The following is a 19,606-nucleotide window of genomic DNA, read 5'->3' as shown; positions in this document are numbered from 1 at the left end:
GGAGGAAGAAGGATTTTCCATGGAAAAATATTTTCCACAAAAAAGTTAAAGAAAAGATATGTGCTGTGCTACATTACTCTAAAAACAAGGGGAATCCATTTCCAGTTGTCAGTCCATGCATTGACTATAGTACCTCTTTTATTATGCGCTGAAAGGTAATGGCCTTGTTTTACAGTTTTGATTCAATTGTTGCATTATAAACTGTAGAGTTTATGGTGGCACTGTGTTGACCACTTGTGAGGATTCAGAATGGAGGACACTATTTAAAAAAAAAAGTAATACATTTCCCAGTGTGTAGGTATAAACCTATGCAAATCGTACATTCATAGCTGTATGTCTGATCCATTAATTCTTCTGGAGGGGGAAATTTCACCACACTCTAGGACAGACAGACTTATGCAATTACAGGAATGCAATGAATACTCTGGATTTTGGGTTATCAAACCTGTCTCTAGATATAATATATTCAGTATTAGGCCTGACTTCCTCTGGCCTGCTCTTTAATACCTTCAGTATTAATATACACTAATTTGCCATGGGGAAAACATGTAATACTTTTTAGAAATTAGGTTTCTAGTTGGCAGAGATATGCACCCTGTCCAAGAAGGGGCCACAATCCTAGTCAGGGTAAGTCAGATACACACCCTATTAACCTGTGCTCCCCCTCTGGTAGCATGGCACATATGAGTCAGCCTTAACTTAGAGGCAATGTGTAAAGTATTTATGCAACACTTAAATTATTGTAACACTGTAAAAAACTCCGCAAAATGGCTCCACGTCAGTTTAGAAAAATAAGGAATATTGATCTGAGTAAGACAATACCAAAACAACAATCATCCGTTAAGTAGATCTTGACATATGCAATTTTAATGATTTGGTGAAAATCCCCCACAAAAGTGAAAAGCGCCAACTGTGGTTATCTGGTTGTGCCGTACTGGGACAAAGTCAAGAGTTCAGATCATCCATGATAGAGCGCGGGCCAGATAAAGGGATCCACACAGGCCCACTGAACACAGTGCCTTAAATCCTAGTGCGTGGTCTGCCAGGCATTGATTTGCGAGGCTTTGCGGTGGTTCCAGTGAGGACCAAAGAGGGCACAGCACCTTAGACCCACTTCCAATGGGCCAGGACTGGGGTGATACCACTTGGCAGGACAGACTCACAGATGGTAGAGGCCAGGTCCAGGAGGAGGTTGGTTGGAAGTCTTTTGTGTCCCTGAGACTTCCGAAAAGAGGAGACCAGTCAGCTGGCCCCTGGAGAACTTGGGTTCAAGGATGTAGGGAACAGGTCCCGTTCTTCACACTCCTGGCAAGAAGCAGAAGGCCAACATAGCAAAGCAAGTAGCAAAGTGGCAGTCACTCCTACAGCACAGCACACAGCAAGCAGTATACCAACACAGCAACACAGTTAGCAGAGTGGCAGTACTTATACCTAGTTGAGCCTTTGATGTGGGGGAGACTTCAAAGAGAGGCCTTTGCAGTGCACAAGGTTCCTGCCCTTCATTCCCCGGCTCCAGACACTCCACAGGGATTATGCAATCCTTTGTGTGGGGAGAGGCAAATGCCTATTGAGGTGTAAGTGAGGCAGTGCTAAGCTCAGCCCCCATCAAGCCAGTTAATTCCCCATTAAAGCCCATCAAGTCACACCTAATCTCCCACTCTGTGTGGCAGTCTAGAGGGAATGCACAAAGCCCAGCTATCATCCACCCAGAGCCCTATTCAGGTGCGTGTCAGTTACTCCGACCAATTCAGCACAGGAAGACCCCTTAGCTTGGTGATGGGCCATCAAAATGCAAATGTCACACCCAAGCTCCCTTTATGTGTGACTGTCTAAAGAGGATGCACAAAGCCCAGCTGTCAACAAACCAAGATGTCTATTCAGAGACAGGCAGAGGCACGGAATGGTTAAAATAAGAAATTGCTGACTTTCTAAAAGGGACATTTTCAGATTTACAGTTTAAAATTGAACTCCACCATAAATTGGGATTTTAAACTGTGAGTTCGGAAAAGCTATGTTTCTATCTTTTCCCATTGGAAATGACATACAAAAGGTGTTTAAGGCAATCCCAATGTTAACTTATAAGAGAGATAGGCCTTGCAGTAGTGAGAAATGAATTTGATAGTTTTTCACTACCAGGACATGTAAACTTAAAAGTACATGTGAAACTGTTTAAATACATTGCACCCTGTGGTTGGGGCTACTTAGGACCTACCTTAGGGATGATATATAAAAAAATGAAAAGGAAGGTTTGTTCCGGGCAAGTGGGTAGACTTGCCATGTCGAAATGCTAGTTTAAAAACTACCCACCCAGGCTCTGCAGCAGTAGACCATAGATATTTCCAGGGCTACTGTAGTGGGCATACTCGAAACATTTAATTTACAGGCCCTGGGCACTTAAAGTGTACTTAACTTGGGACTTACAAAGTAACAATGTTACCATGTTTAATGTACAGAGCATCTTCACTTTCAGCACTCGTCCGTCATGGTAGAGTGCCCTGAGTCCTACAGCCAACAAAAACAAATTCAACAAAAAGTGGAGGGAGAAACCAAAAGACTGTGGGATGACTCTGCAGAAAGGGCCTGGTCCAACAACACTCCTATGATAGTTGAGCCAACTCTTCCTCATAATTTAGTTGCGCTGTACTTTATTGAGTGTGTGTTTCCCAAGATTAATATGTTTTTGTGTAAGGTCCCACAGCTGTAATTGTATGGTTTTAGTAACACAACTTTTATGTATCACCCAGATGTCATTTCCATCTCCTGCAATTTATTGGAAATATTGATTTATTTACTTGCAAGCAATGTGTTTATCAGAATAATAGTCAAACAAATCTTCAATACAGCTGTTTCTACACTTCACAAATCTGGTTGTTTTGTTTTATTTTTTAATAATTTTTCTGATGTTGATTTTTAATATTTTATCATCACAAATACATATCTTGTTTATTTCCTTGGTAATAAATCAGTATTGCTGTATTTCTCTTAAGTGAATCGATCAACTACAATTTATAATAGCACAGAGTCATATTTTGTGATATATCTCAATGGTAATAGGTTTGTCATATTTTTGTAATGGGTAAAACACGGACGTAATTACTCTTTGGTAATCTATCAAATTGACCCAATACGTGTTTTACCCCTTGAGTGGCTTATGGGCAGGGGGTTCCTCAAGGTTGAAAATAACAAAACGTGCATTTAACAGAATTTTTAATAAGTTAAAACCCTAGTGTGAAGTTCCACACACTATAAGTGGGACCACAGCAAATTGTGAAGAGATCATGCGCCTAACTTTTTATCCACACTCCTGTGAAAATGTAATGTGCTCATAGTGAGTGATATATCCATTTATTGTTATTAATATATAGATGTTGCAGAACTTCTATGATTTTTGTGAGCACTGGCATGCTTAACAAAATTAGTATTATTAATGGAATTACCTCATAACATGTAGGCCATTTTGCTCATATTGCCCATAAATGCTTTCAATTGTCATATGGCGATGCTAGGAGATAAATATGACAGTGTTTGTTTATATTGCACAAATATTTATTAATACTTTAGGCTAATTACTTATGTTGGGCTAAATACAAGATGTCTTGTCTTCCTGATATTCAAACTATCTGTTTCACAAACTGGTAAGGCTGATAGGCTAGTATTATATAATACTTTGTATGTGGAGTCCAGGGTGGGTCCTTCCAAGAAAAAATTGAAAAAAGATTGGCAAATGGTGCATTTGAAATAAAATGAATGTCTTGATAAAGCAAGACTTATAAAGCAGTGGAAATGTATAGTCTTGAAATATTAAAGACTTTAAAAACTGCCTCATATCTTACTGCATTAATATGTTCAACAGTTATTATAATGTGCAAATTGAACAGCGTAACAACTTCAGCCCTTTAAAGTGTGTGCTTGCCAGTGTCTTGCACTGCATGCAGCCTCACCTTCGGAAGAAAATGCTCTAAAAAGGCTTCGGGATGCTCCCACAGCCTTTACTTTTGCTTTTGTCTTATAAATATTTTGAAATTAGTGTTCCCCCTCACACATGTTTCCACAGAATTTCAATTGCAACTGGATTACATACCCATTGTTCTGTGTGGTCTGCAGAGAGGCCAACCCACCGTGTTGCTCGACTTTGAGCTATGGGGAAATGATGCCAAAGATTGCAGCACTCTAATGAATGAATGAATGCAGCACTAGTAATGAATTTATTAAGGTACTTCCCAGATATCAAATAAAAGCATACAAAAATATGAACATGAGCATTTACCTTGAAAGCAGTGAAATACGTGTAGATGCCAGAATACTCACAGCAGTTAAACAATGACAGACAGAAAATGTGAAATACATCTACAACAAATGAATGCAGTGAATATGGTTGTACGACGGAACGCCGACTGCCAAAACAACGAGTGCCTGAACAACGAGGTCGGAACACCAACCTCGTTGTTACTACTAATGCCTTTACCACGAATGCCTTAACAACGATATTTTGTTGTAAAGGCATTCCTGGTAAAGGCATTAGTAATAGGCACCCATTGATCCTGCATGCGTCACCCCAACCCCCAACCCCACCCCAATACCTAAAACGCCCACCCCCCCAACCTCACCCCAAAACCTAAAACCCCCTGATCCCCACCTCCGCCCCAAAACCCCCTGTCCCCCCACCCCGCCCCAAAACCTAAAATGCCCGCCCCAACCCCCGCCCCAAAACCTAAAACCCCCTGACCCCCCACCCCGCCCCAAAACCTAAAACGTCCATCCCCCCAACCCCACCCCAAAACCTAAAACCCCCTGACCCCCCACCCCACCCCAAAACCTAAAACGCCCCGCCCCCCAACCCCTGCCCCAAAACCTAAAAGCCCCTGACCCCCCACCCCGCCCCAAAACCTAAAACGCTCCACCCCCCAACCCCACCCCAAAACCTAAAACCCCCTGACCCCCACCCCGCCCCAAAACCTAAAACCCCCTGACCACCCACCCCGCCCCAAAACCTAAAACGCCCCGCCCCCAACCCCTGCCCCAAAACCTAAAAGCCCCTGACCCCCCACCCCGTCCCAAAACCTAAAACGCCCCACCCCCCAACCCCACCCCAAAACCTAAAACACCCTGACCCCCACCCCACCCCACCCCAAAACCTAAAACGCCCCAGCCCCCAACCCCACCCCAAAACCTAAAACCCCCAACCCCCCACCACCACCCCAAAACCTAAAACACCCCAACCCCTGCCCCAAAACCTAAAACGCCCCACCCCCCCAACCCCGCCCCAAAACCTAAAACCCCCCACCCCCCCAACCCCACCCCAAAACCTAAAACCCCCTGACCCCCTCCCCAAAACCTAAAACGCCCCACCCCCCAACCCCACCCCAAAACCTAAAATCCCCTGACCCCCCACCCCACCCCAAAACCTAATGCCCCACCCCCCCAACCCCCACCCCAAAACCTAAAACGCCCCGCACCACCAACCCCCGCCCCAAAACCTAAAACGCCCCACCCCCAACCCCGCTCCAAAACCTAAAACGCCCCGCCCCCAACCCCCGCTCCAAAACCTAAAACCCCCCGACCCCCCACCCCCACCCCAAAACCTAAAACCCCCCACCCGACAACCCTGCCCCAAAACCTAAAACCCCACACTTACCTGAGTCGTCGCCTCGTCATCTGCGTCGTCCTCCTCAGCCGACTCCCTTGTTTGTACCTTAACCACGCATGTTTGTTGTTCAGGACATGCGTGGTTGAGGCACAAAATAACGACGTCGTGGTTAAAGAAAGCGTTGTTCCGCTTTCGTCAACCTGGACTTTGTTATAAAAAAGTCGGCGTAGAGGACGCTTCCCAGTGAATATATACATAAATATATATATATATATATATATATGTATATATATATATATATATATATATACAGTCAAGCTAAATGATTAAGAATTGAAATGCATCTTCATCATTGCCATCATCAAGCCAAGGAACCCTGGACGGCTGAGGCAGGAGGTCTTCCCAACATGGGTCTTTTTCCTGAACAGTGCATCCATGTTCAGGTGAGCTCCTTCTACCTCAGTGCCAAGTCTCCCCACCTTATATACCTTAAACAAACTTTAGAGGAAGATTCTGGCAATATCCTCCTCCCTTCAGTTATGAAATTCAAGTGCTAGCTGTACTTGATCTGCATTGAAAACAGGCAAAGGAATGGGCCCTGTCCCAGTGCGTATTCCAGAGAAAGAGAAGCTGTACTTTTCCTTGACAAAAACATTGCCAGGCTGACACTCCCTTATCATGTCTACCTTCCACACCCCCCATGTTATGTTCTTGCACGGTGTAACCCAGTGCTGGTGAGAAAAGCGCAAACACATTCTATATGGAATACAAGCTTGGTGTGGAAAACTCCTGCACCACCTCTGTGACAACACCTGAAGCTAAGCACAAAAATTGAGTCAGTGGTCAAGATGCAGTCGGTGGTCAAATAAAGATAGCATTACACTCCATACTTTGACCAATGACTCTCATAGCATACTGGTCAAAAAGTAACCCTTTTTGGTTTAAACATATTAATCAGGTTAGGTATGCATTGTATACATCAACATAGCATTATTATAATACAAATTACTACAAGTATTCCACGTAAAATGGATCTAAGTTGACCTAAATCAGGAAGCCAGCTAAATAACCAATCCCACCACCCTTGTCTACATCTTGCTTCACTCCCTTCACCAATTCATGCAATGCTTCAGTGTTGGTATGGATGGATTTGGAATGATCTGATAGTTTAAAACAGCACACACCATCAAATTCTGAGCAACCATGATCATGCTTCAACAGAAAGTAGTCAATGGCTGCCCTGTTTTGCAATACATTTTTTTTTTATGCCTCGTGTATGGAGTAATAACTCTGCTAAAGCGAAAGAGGTATAGTTGATGTTCTTGACCATCAAACATGCTAATATGTTAATAACTTGAGTGTTATAAACAGCTAATCCTGGAACTCCTAGTATAGAAATGCTTAACTTCCCATATTCTGACTTAGATAATAACTGAATTTCAGAGTCACAGTGTTCGCTTAATTGGACTGCTTCCCTTGTGTGTCTAATAAGTAATACAGAGTGAAATGGAAACATCATAAGTCCTAACCGTGTGAAAGCACATGGTCCTCAGGTTATATTGGCAGGAATGTACATATAGGTGACGAGAACAACCACCCAGCCGGTAGTTTGACGTGCTTGATGTGGCTAGGGGCAGTCACAATGTATCTACAAGACATGTTATTTTGAACCTTTCTACATGTTTTATCGTTTCTTTGCTGACATAGTACTTGTTGTTCCAACAGGATCTCTTGAGGAGACTCTGTTGTTGCTTCAAGATGCATTTGAGCACATTTTCATATTTTGTAAGTGTTGCAAGTTAAGTTGTAGCAAACATCACCGGTAGTAATATTGTAAGTATTCATGTGTGTTAGATTATCCCATTTTTCATCCATTATCTCTTTGCAAAACTGACAATATTCATAGGGTGAGAAGTGTGTCAACACGTCACTTTCGGTCACGGCTCCATCCTTGCTAGTAACATTGAAGATTTGCAGCAAAATGCTGGCAGGAGTCAGTATGGCGACTAAACAAGTAGATATGACGTCAACTATACTTTTCATATAAGTCATGCAGAAATCTAATCGATCAAGCACAGTTTGTGCCAGTTAAGTCCAAACATTAGAAGATTGGTACAGTAGAGATGTCAATTGGTGCTGTCGGTCAATCACATGTGGGCTTGGGGCTTTTGGTCCTTCCCGACCCCACTCGCACTCACCGAAGGGAGTCCAGGTAGAGCAACTAGCACACAGACTCCTCGTAGTATGATCTGTAAAAGAGGCAAGTATGATCATTCTCGCAAATAACGTTTATCAACCTCTTGCTATAATTTCTGCTGCTTCAGGGGGACAATTTGGGGATTCTAACCACACCTTAGCAGCAGTATTTTTCTCATTTGAACCAAAACCTCCCTCCCGAAGAAGAGCTGGGACAGTCCCCTTTTTAACTATGCCTTCAGACACTGGAATGATGACAATCTGAGCAATTCTGTCTCCGGGTCGTATTTTCAAATCAGCGTAACCACTGTTCAATAAAATCACCTTAATTTCTCCTTGGTTATCTGCATCGTAGTTGTTCTGTACTTCGTTGAAGAGACTTTTTAGTTGTTTAGCAGTAGTGCTTTAGGCAAGTAGTTGTTTAGGACCTAGTTGTTCCATCACATATTTGTTTCAAGAAGCGCCATGTCTCTTGGTTTCAATCTGTACATGTTCAAAGCATGCAAATCAAGACCTGCAAATTCTGATTTGGCTTAGTAGGGAGCTAAGGCCCCTGTTTTTGTCTCCCAATACTGTCGAGCCTGCAGACCGTCATCTACCACATCAGTTGCAAAGCCAGTCAAAAGGGGTGTTGGACATGTGTGAGTTATATTTCACTGAGTGAATAGGACAATGCTTTTTGTGATTCACTGTTACATTGACCAATGCTTTTTGAAGGACAAGAATTATATTGGCCAATGACTGTTGTTAAGTGAATTCGTGCCAACTTGAACTTGACATTGAAGGATTACCTTGGACATGTGTGAGTTGCTCAAACATGACACCTGGAGCAACACGAGCATCCTGCTTCAAGTCCAGGGTTCGTGTCTCCCGCTGGTATTTAAACCGCACCCGCTCCGAATCTCTGCTTTCTGTAGAAGAGATTTTTCAGTGTGGTGCATCCTGGCAGTGTTCCTGGCTCCAGTGAGGATTCGCTTCTTATTCTAGAGAAAACACACAGAAAACCTTGATCCATGAACAAGGCGGTAACGCGCAGCTCACACACAGCAAAATAACCTATTCTTGACTGCAACATTTGTTAGCATTATTGTCACACCCGGACTGATCCTTCAGAGCTTGGGAGTTTGAACTAACCCTTAGGGCACGCTGACTCTCTGTATTTTTAATGAATGTATTGTTAAAAGAAAGCCCGCACAATTCGCCAAGGTCTAAATGTGCGACTGTGTTGCTACATACATGCTCAATGTCTCAGTGTTATAAACGATGAAAGTGTATTGTATGTGCAATATCCATGATGCCAGTATGCATTAATACAGTAGAAGTCTAAACACACAGCGAGTTCAGCATGAATTAATACTGTGGGTGCATGATCTTACAGTGAAAACAGTATGTTGAAATACTGTAACGTTATTAGCCATTGTGTGACAATACTGTGCCTTTATTTATATTCCTGAAGGTTCTTGTTAGCTGTGGTTTTAGAATATGATTGTGTATTTGCAATCTGAGTTATAGTGCTGCCTGCAGTCCCAGTCTCCCCAGCAAAGTTATTGAGAAGCCATTACCAGAATCTTAGGTAGGTGGTTTAGCATGAGTAAGGGTGGGAGGTATTCATAGATAATCATAATAGGTGACACTGTTTCTTTTTGCAGAATAAAATCACAGCTGTCTACAAGAATTAGGGAGTGAAAGAGCATCCCAAACCAGAAAAGGGAGCCTTTCAGGTAGTAGAATTCATAGTTAGGTTTAGTACACTGCCTGGGTTCACCGAATCCTCAATGGGACATATATTACAGGGAATATCAAACACCACAAGAATTGGACCGATTCCCAGAGGGGTCCATCTAAAACTAGGAGTGACAACCACATCCCTCACTCTCTCCTCTCCTAATACCTTTTCACCTGGTATGCTTCACCACTGGTCGCATGAACTTAGTGACAAGGACTTGGGCGTCCAGGTGGCATTGGGAATCTGCAATGTGAGTCGACGTTGTGTCTCTGTGGGGAAACCCAGTCAGAACTTGGCAGTACAGCAAGCCAACGTTTAACTCCCTACCCAGACACAATAGAGTCCCAGAACATCTCCTTGGCTGATATGGCCCACATGGGGAAAACTACAGCGGGAGACTCAGGCATTTTCATGACGTCTAGACGACCTGCAAGATACACCTCCAGTTCTACCACCCAAGACTTTTGACCAAGTGTCATTTGGTTTTAAGCTAAAACCAAACCATGAATCCCTGGGTCTTTTCACAGTTCCCCCTCGTGGTAAGGAGTTCAATCAGACGCCAGCCGTTCAAGTTAATGTGCCGTCTCCAGTACCATTATCCCCCCGGATGATTTGCAGGGGATCCTACTACATTTACAATTTTTATTAAGCAATGTCAACTCCACTTTTTGTGCAAACCTACTTCCTTTCCAAATGAACATTCTAAGGTGGCCTTTGTGCTCTCCGATTTAGCAGGACCAGCGACATCTTGGTCCATACCCTTAGTAGAACAAGATGACCTCTTGTTGTATTATTATCGGGCCTCTATTACAGAGATGAAGACGTTTTTTGCTAAACACACATTTATGCAGTCTGTAACTACAGAATTGCTTAATTTGCAGCAGGGTAGTAAGGATCTCCTTACCTACATAACTACCTTCAATAGACTAGTAGCTGAGTCTGAGTGGCCTGAAGAAAAGAGGGGATCCCTTTTCTACAGAGGTCTTTGGGATGAACTTAAAGATTTACTGACCCAGATGGAAAATCCACCAGATACCTGTGAGGAACTAATTGACAAAGTGGTCAAACTGGATCATCATCTGACTGAACGAAAAAATGATAGAGGGCTTTCGGATAGCAGGATAGTTGTCAGTAAGGAGAAAAAACATGAGCTGGTTAAAACCCCAGATGAAGACGAACCTATGCAAATTGGGGGAATCAGGGGCCCACTGACTAAGGCGCGCCAACGAAGGCCAAAAATTATGCCTTTACTGTGGCGCAAAGGGGCACTTCCTGAAGGATTGTCCAGTGAAACCCAAGAAGAAAGACTTTGCACCCTATTCTACTCATGTGGTGGAGGAAAAGGGGGGCTGGGAAACTAAGCACCCGACGATGGTGGAGGCTAGTTGTTCGGGTGAGATTCCCCTGGAAGTCTCCCATTTTTTGGCACATACTAGTTCCCAAATGGACCTTAGGCCTTTGTGTATCCCTGCCAAATTAAGTTGGGGGAAAGATACTGGTTTTCATTCCTTGGATCTTCTATTAGATTCAGGTGCTACTGGTAACTTTTTAGATATTGCCATAGCCCAAGTTTTAGGAATATCATGTATTAACAAACCAAATCGTGAGTTACTGAAAATAATTAATGGCAATGCATTATCTTCAGGTCCCATCACAAAGATGACGTGTGAAATAACCATGCTGTAATGTGGCAATCATCAGGAAAAAATTCACTTCAATTTAACCTGCGCACCTCAGTTTAAGGTCATATTAGGGATTCATTGGCTTCAGAAACACAATCCTTCAATTAACTGGGTTACGGAAGAGGTGTCACTACAATCTCAATACTGTAAAGCTCATTGCGGGAATAATGAAGATCTCCGTTCGAGTGAAATGGCTGCTATTAGTACCCTCCGTAGGTGATCCTCCCATTCTGCCCTTAGAATATGCAGAATTTGCAGATGTTTTTGACAAAGGAAAAACTACTAGTCTCACACTGCATCATACTTTTGACTACAGAATCGACTCACAACCTGACCCCAGATTCCCTACAGTCGAATCTACGCGTTAACCGAAAATGAAAACGTTCATCTCCGTCAATATTTGGGTGAAATATTAGCCATGGGCTTCATAAGGGCATTGCGGTTTCCTGCATCTTCTCCATTATTTTTTGTGCCAAAAAAGGAGGAGAATTCGTACCTTGTGTAGAGGGCCTTGAACAAGATTACTATAAAGTCTAGGTAACTTTACCTTTTATCGCTGCACTCATAGATTAAGTTAAGGGTGCTCGCATTTCCACCAAATTGGATCTGCAGGCAGCCTATCATCCTGTAAGAGTCCGGGAGGGTGATGAGTGGAAAACAGCCTTTCGTACAAAGTTCAGACTGTACCAAAGTTCAATTTTTTACCAGCAAGGTACTGCAGGATTTTATCTATTTGCACAGTAGTGTATATTGATGACGTCTTGTATCTATTTAAATACCTATGATGATCATGTCAAACATGTTACCGCTATTTTACAGACCTTGAGAAAACATAGGGGGTCATTCCAAGATTGGCGGGCGGCGGTTGCCGCCCGCCAAACTTACCCCGTCAAATGACCGCTCCGCGGTCAGAAGACCGCGGGGGCCATTCAGACTTTCCCGCTGGGCCGGCGGGCGCCCGCCAAGGGAGCGCCCAGCGGGAAAGGCCCTGCAACACAGAAGCCGGCTCCGAATGGAGCCGGCGGTGTTGCAGGGGTGCGACGGGTGCAGTTGCACCCGTCGCGATTTTCACTGTCTGCTATGCAGACAGTGAAAATCATGCTGGGGCCCTGTTAGGGGGCCCCTGCACTGCCCATGCCAGTGGCATGGGCAGTGCAGGGGCCCCCAGGGGCCCCACGACACCCGTTCCCGCCATCCTTTTCCTGGCTGGAAAAACCGCCAGAAACAGGCCGGCGGGAAGGGGGTCGGAATCCCCATGGTGGCGCTGCTTGCAGCGCCGCCATGGAGGATTCTCCCATCCGGGGCTAATCCGGCGGGAAACCCCCGAACCCGGCTGGGCGACCGCGGCTGGAATCCCAAATGAAGCACCGCCAGCCTGTTGGCGGTGCTTCTGTGGCCATCCACCCTGGCGGTCGATGACCACCAGGGTTGGAATGACCCCCATAGTCTGTATGCCAAGTTAGAGAAATGTTCCTTCCACGTTCAGGAGGCAGAATTTCTTGGTTACATTCTCCCGATGGGGCACGCATGGACCCACGAAAGGTTGACGCTATTACTCAATGGAAGGATCTGCAAAACATCAAGGAGGTACCATTTTTTTTCAGATTCATGAATTTCTACAGGCACTTCATAGACCATTTCCCTATGATCGTCTCTGTAATTACAAAATTACTCCATAAAGGAGTGGAATTCTGTTGGGCAGAAGAAGCCGACCAAGCCTTCTAGCTCTTACAGACTAAGTTTAGTGAAGCTCCAGTGTTACGACATCCGAATCCCACACAGATATTAATTTTGGAGGCCGATATCTCACAGGTCGCACTTGGGGGAGGTCCTGTCCCAGCATGATCTTACAACTGGAGAACTTCATCCCTAGCATTTTTCTCACATAAACAAAACCCTGCTGAGGCCAATTACTCTTCAGCAAATCGTGAATTACTGGCCATTAAACAAGCATTTGAGGAGTGGAGGCACTACCTTTTAGGAAGTACAAATACCCTAACCATCCTAAGGGATCATAGGAACTTGTAGTTCTTAAGGTCAGCAAGAGCCTTATCCACCAGACAGCTTCAATGCCCACAATTCTTCAGTGATTATGACTTTATCATTCAGTTCCGACCAGAATGATTTTTTTTAAAGCTGATGCCCTGTAGAGATACTGTCACACTTTAAATGATAGAAAGGAGGAACCTCCTTTGATAATATCTGCAGAAAAATTTGCCGGAGCCTACACAGTAGATGAAGATTTTTTGCATAAGGTAAAAGTAGCACAAGAAAGTGACACATCTATAGATATTCTTCACCAACACATGTCAAAGGTCACAAATCACAAAGGGTTGGCTTATATAAAACAAATACTTTTTTTACCTGATCAAGCCTTACAAAATCAAGTCCTTTGATGGTGCCATGATAGCAAATTAGCGGGTCATCCCAGAGAAACCAAAACTTTAGAACTTCTCACACACTACTATTGGTGGCCTTCTGCATCTAAGGACACAAACAAATGTGTTGCTGGTAGCGCAATTTGCTCTCAGGAGAAGAGTTCACATCAAGATCCTGCAGGTCTTTTACAACCCTGTCCAATACCTCCTGCACCCTGGCACACGGTCTTGTTGGATTTTGTGGTAGACTTACCGAAATCACAAATGGGTTTCACTACTATTCTGGTTACTGTAGATCGTCTAGCCAAACTAGGATACTTTATCCCATTGAAGACTTTACCCACTGCCTTGCAATTAGCCCACATTGTTCTGCAATCAGTGGTTTGTCTGTGTGGCCTTCCTTCAGTACTAATGTCTGATTGAGGGACACAATTCATGTCCAAGTTTTGGAGATTCCTTTGTGAGGAATTGGGTATGGATGTCCGTTTCTTGTCCAGTCATCACCCACAAACTGATGGGCAGGCTGAAAGAGTGAATCAGTGCATGGAACAGTACCTTTGCTGTTACTTACAAAGTTCTGAAATTGATTGGGTGAGTGTTTGTGCACTGCAGAGTTCACATATAACAACACAGTGAATTAATCTACTCACTAGTCCCCCTTTTACTGTACTTATGGTTTTCACACATGCATACTACAAACTGATACAGTACCTTTCATACACAATTTTTTTGAAATTTGGTAGAGATCCAGAAAAAGGCACTGGAAAATTTAAGGTTAGCTAAGGAGAAACTTACAAAACATACGCTGACAAGAAAAGACACCCAGGGCCAGATTATAAAGTAGATGACAGAGTTTATTTATCTACCAAACACATCAATCTGAAAGGAACACAAACGTTTCACCCGAGATATCTAGGAATGACAGGTACTTCATTTAGGTGTTCTGCCAGCAGACGGTGACAGATGGTGGGGCTATGTACGCGCCCCATAGGCAAAGATAGCATCTTAAATTGTCCTCTGTTCTAAGGGAAAGCAAATTGCTCCTAACTCTCATGGGCCAATGGTATGGAGAGGAAAGCATTGGTAATATCAATGGTTGCATACCAGGTCCCTTTATGCTATTGTATCCTCTCAATTAAAGTGATGGTGTCGGGGACTGCAGCAGTCAGAGGGGTTGTATATTTGTTCAATTCACGATAATCGATCATCATTCTATAGCGCCCATCCCCTTTGCGTATAGGCCACAAAGGATTGTTCCACTCAGTGGGACTGGGCCACCACACCTGCCTCTATTAACTCTTGTATAGTCTTACTTATTGCTTCATGCCCTCCCAGGATTCGGTACTGTTTTAAATGAGCTACCTTTGTGGCTAGAGGTACTTTCACTGGGGGTATCTTTAGACAACCCACCCTCATGGCTGCCACTGAAATGTATCAATTTGATCCAAATTGTATAACAATTATCATCCAAGTATAAAGTCATCCCCTTCAAAATATCAATTCCCAGTATATACTCCAGGAGGGGCACAATCAAAACAGTGTATTCTCTTTTTGGCTTTCTCCCTATTTTCATTTGAACATTAGTCTGCACTGCAGGGGTTAGCTTTCCACCCAACCCTGTGATGGTGTAGTGTTAACCTCGAACAATTTTGAATTTCCATATATTAAAGAGGCCTCTGCTCCGGTGTCCATTAAGGCACGAACCTTTTGAACATTTGCATTCTTTCAGTGAATTTCTAAATCAACATTGAGGCCCTCATTATGACAATGGCGGTAAAAACCACCTACCGCCGCAGCGACGGCCGCCAAAAGACAGTCGCCGCAGTGACCATCTGTCTGCATAATATGACCCCAGGCGGATTTCCACCACAGAAGGGCAGATATCTGGCTGTGGCCATACTGGCAGATGGTGCTAAGGTGACGCTGCTACCACCAGCAGCGCCACGCCAGTAGACCGCCGCCAGCAGTATTATGACAGTGTTATCTCTGACTACCGGGGTCATAATGACCCCCTGAGTCTGTTATCTTTGTGAGCCCATCCCTGTACCGGAGTTTGGCCTGTTTCCTAATCTGATTTCAACATTTGCCCAAGTCAAGTCCGGATATATGCTCTCATATCTACGAGGAGATTCCTCCCCTTCTCTGTTTTCCTCAGGCAACCAGTTCAAATCTTCCTCCTCTGTCCCCTTCGGACAAACATTTTTCTCTCTTTCTTTTTGTTCCTCCTCCATCTGTCACTTGTCCTGAGTCACTCGTTTGTTATCCTGCTTATTTACTTTTCTGCTGCACTCCTTTCTGTCCAGTCCTCACTTGCGATACATCTCCCACCGACTCTTGGAGGCATATTTATACTATGTTAGCACCAAATTAGCGTCATTTTTATTTACTCTAATTCGGTGCAAAACTAACTCCATATTTATACTTTGGCGCTAGACCCGTCTAACACCAAATTTACGAAGTTAAAGTCATTTTTTGGATGCGGAAACCTACCTTGCCTTAATGAGATGCAAGGTAGGCGTTCCCGTGCAAAACATGACTCTATGGCTCTAATGCCATATTTATACTCCGGTGCAAAAATGGTGCACGGGAGGGAGGAGGGCTCAACAAATGGTCCAAAGCTTGCTTTGCCCCATTTTTTAACGCCTGGGCCAGGGCAGGTTTTAGGGGACCTGTGGGCCTATTTCTATGGTGGAACAGCATGGAATAAGCCCACTGGTGCCCTCCCCAGGCCCCAGGGACACCTACACCAGAGGGACATCAGAGGATGGGGGACCCCATCCCAGATAAGTACAGGTAAGTATTTTATTTAAATTTTTTAAAGGGCTATAGGGGGCTTCCTTGAAATGGGCCCCCATACATGGCACAGGGTGCAATGGCCATGCCCAGGGGACCGTAGTCCCCTGTGCTGGCCATTGGGTTGGTGGGCATGACTGCTGTCTCTTCTGAGACAGGAGTTGTGTTGTATGGATGGTTTTGCATCACAAAATGACTCTAGGCACATTAAAGTCATTTTCTTTTACTCTAACCTGCCTAACATCATTTTTTGGTGCAAAACACCCTTCTCCCATACCGCCAGCCCCACCCGACTAATGTCATTTTTTTTCACACTAGCCTACCTTTGCACCGGCTTGCACCATTCCATAAATATGGTGCCCGGCTAGTGCACAGAAATGGTGCAAGCCGGTGCTAAACTTTTTGGTGCAAAACTTCGTTAGTGCAGTTTTGCACCAAAAAGTATAAATCAGGGCCTTGATATCTATCTTTTTTTTGTGAAACCATCCTTCAGCAATGACATAAACATATCTCTCCTAGATACTCTGTTATTATCTGTGCGACCTTCAGACCTCAATGGGTCTCTCAGGGTTCATCCACTTACCAAGCTCTCCTAACTCATGAACTGCCTCCAGCACATCCTTTAAGGGATTACCTGTCTGATTGATTAATAGGGTCATTATCACATGTTTGTAGGCTAGAGGAGTGAAGGGAATTATTTAGTTTCGCACTGACACAGAGAGCGGTCCGTCTAACAGACGGTGAGCATCACCCAGGATCACCCAGGAAAATAGCAGTTTTCAGTCCCTCCTTCTTAATCCTCTGCATTGTATCTCTTAATATATACCAAGGCTTATCATTTTGTGACAAGTCTAACTCTATAGGATACTTATGGTTACACCCCATGATGGCTAGCTGCAGTAGGGTGATCTGTTGGTTACCCTGATAGCCCCTAAACTGCTCCTGTACAGTGAGATCAGTGCTAAGTATGCAAAACTTTGGAGCGTCTCCTACATCTAGCATTACTCCAGAGGCCCCTGTGTCAAATAATTGCACCAATAATGTAAGTAATGTTATCCCAGATCGCTGCCTAAATCTGTCTATGATATAATGTATCTCCTGTTGTGTATAATCCACCAGAGAGTCCATGGCTGTCCCCCCCAACAGGGTACTGAGGTCCATGTTGTAACTTTCCTCTATGTATGGGCTGCACATGAATCATTTTCTGTTTGTCTGCCTCACTCGGAGCACCACTATTTTTACAAAGCTCCTCACTAGAATCAGAAAAATCTGTGGAATCCCAAATATATGCATCCCAAGCATCTGGATTCCAGTCTAGCACTGCTTTAGCAATTGCTAAATGAACCATCTTGTTATTAATTCTCCCCCTGCGCTTCTTGTACTTATACTGAGTGACACGCATGGCACCTTTCTCTGCCTCGGATTGATAAGTGTCAACTTTATCTTGCAGTAATTTGCTCTGACAGGAATGCATGGTTGTGTTATTTTTGGTTTTGTCTAACTGCCTCTCCAAATGCTGATTTTCTTGTTCTAACTGAACACATTTCTCATGCATTTTTCTATAAGCAGATAACAGGATCCAGACCTGTCTGCCTAAGAGAGATAATTCCCACCCCCTTTCTATGGGCACTTTTGGAAATAATTTAATACCTGAGCTGGTTCAGCATCCAGAAGATATTCGCCCCAATTTTCACATAACCCCGCATCATACGCCCATTCATTTGCAAAAGCATTACAGTGTGCTTTTCCTCACCCTGGTATGTCAATCGGCACCTGGAAAACTGCCTTCCATTTTTTACCAAACATTTTCCAGAATCCTGCGGAGTGACAACAAGATGTGTTGCTCTACTAAGAGGAAATTATACCAAAGAATGCAGCACTCTTAGTCTTAGTAATGACTTTATTGAGGCACTTCCCAGATATCAAATAAAAGCACATGAAAATATGAACATGAGCATTTAACTTGAAAGCAGTGAAACACATGTAGATGCCAGAATACTCACAGCAGTTAAACAATGTCAGGCAGAAAATGTGCAATACATCTACTGTATATCGAATATATGCAGTGAATATACATATATACAGTCAAGCGCAATAATTAAAAATTAAAATGCATCACCATGGAGGTTGAATTCTTCATCCTTGCCAGCATCAAGCCAAGGAACCCTGGACAGCTGAGGCAGGAGGTCTTCCCAACATGGGTCTTTTTCGTGAACCATGCATCCACATTCAGGTGAGCTCCTTCTACCTCAGTGCCAAGTTTCCCCACCTTATATACCTTAAACAAACTTGAGAGGAAGATTCTGGCAATCTCCCCCATTCCTTTGGTTATGAAATTCAAGTGCTGGCTGTACTCGGTCTGCGTCTCTGGAAAACAACCTCGGTGTGGAAAAACCCTGCACCACCGCTGTGACAGCACCTGAAGCTAAGCACAAAAATGGAGTCAGTGGTCAAGATGGAGACAGTGGTCAAATACAGATAGCATTACACTCATTCACAGACACTATGCTTTGGCTTCAGCTGCAGTGCCAGACTTCTAAATCAAAGCCCCTTGTAAACAAGAGGCATGGCACAAAGTATGCACTATGCAACAGTTATAAGATGAATGGAAAACATACAGTAACATAACAAGATAAAATAGTTAACACTATTGGGAAATAAAAGATTAAGTAAAACTTAAAATAAGAACGGTATTAAATCACTGACATACAGTGCCTTAATGTTTTTACTTTTCATTGTTCGTAAATCAATGCATATTTTTGGCATTAATGTTAAGGGCATCAAGACAGGGCCAGTGTTATCCCTATGCAGCAGATAACTGTCTTGACTGCAAGCACAAATTTCTCCGTTAGCACTTGACTTGGATATTTGAATCAACTTTGCAAGGGACTGGTGGTATTTCAAAGATGGGAAATTGAGCCAGAATTACATATAGGAATTCCACTCCACACAACCTGTAATCAGGGTCATAGCATCAGTAGATATATGTTTAAGCTGAGAGAATGAAAACCACAAGTACCAAAAGACAATACATAAGGCCTTCGTGAACTACTAAATGATGTCTTCATATTTAGGAGTGAATCTTCCAGTATTGATGTGGTTTAGGTTGCCTAAAATTTCTCTTACAATACCACTACTCCACTGTGAGATAATGGACTAAAGAAAGCACACTCCTGTCTCATAATTTCGTTTTCAGCTGTGTCCTAATATTTAAAGTAAGAACATATTGCTGACAAGCAAAGCC

This window comes from Pleurodeles waltl, chromosome 8, assembly GCF_031143425.1.
Source record: "Pleurodeles waltl isolate 20211129_DDA chromosome 8, aPleWal1.hap1.20221129, whole genome shotgun sequence".
Taxonomy (NCBI): domain Eukaryota; kingdom Metazoa; phylum Chordata; class Amphibia; order Caudata; family Salamandridae; genus Pleurodeles; species Pleurodeles waltl.
Note: the sequence above shows the minus strand (reverse complement) of the source record.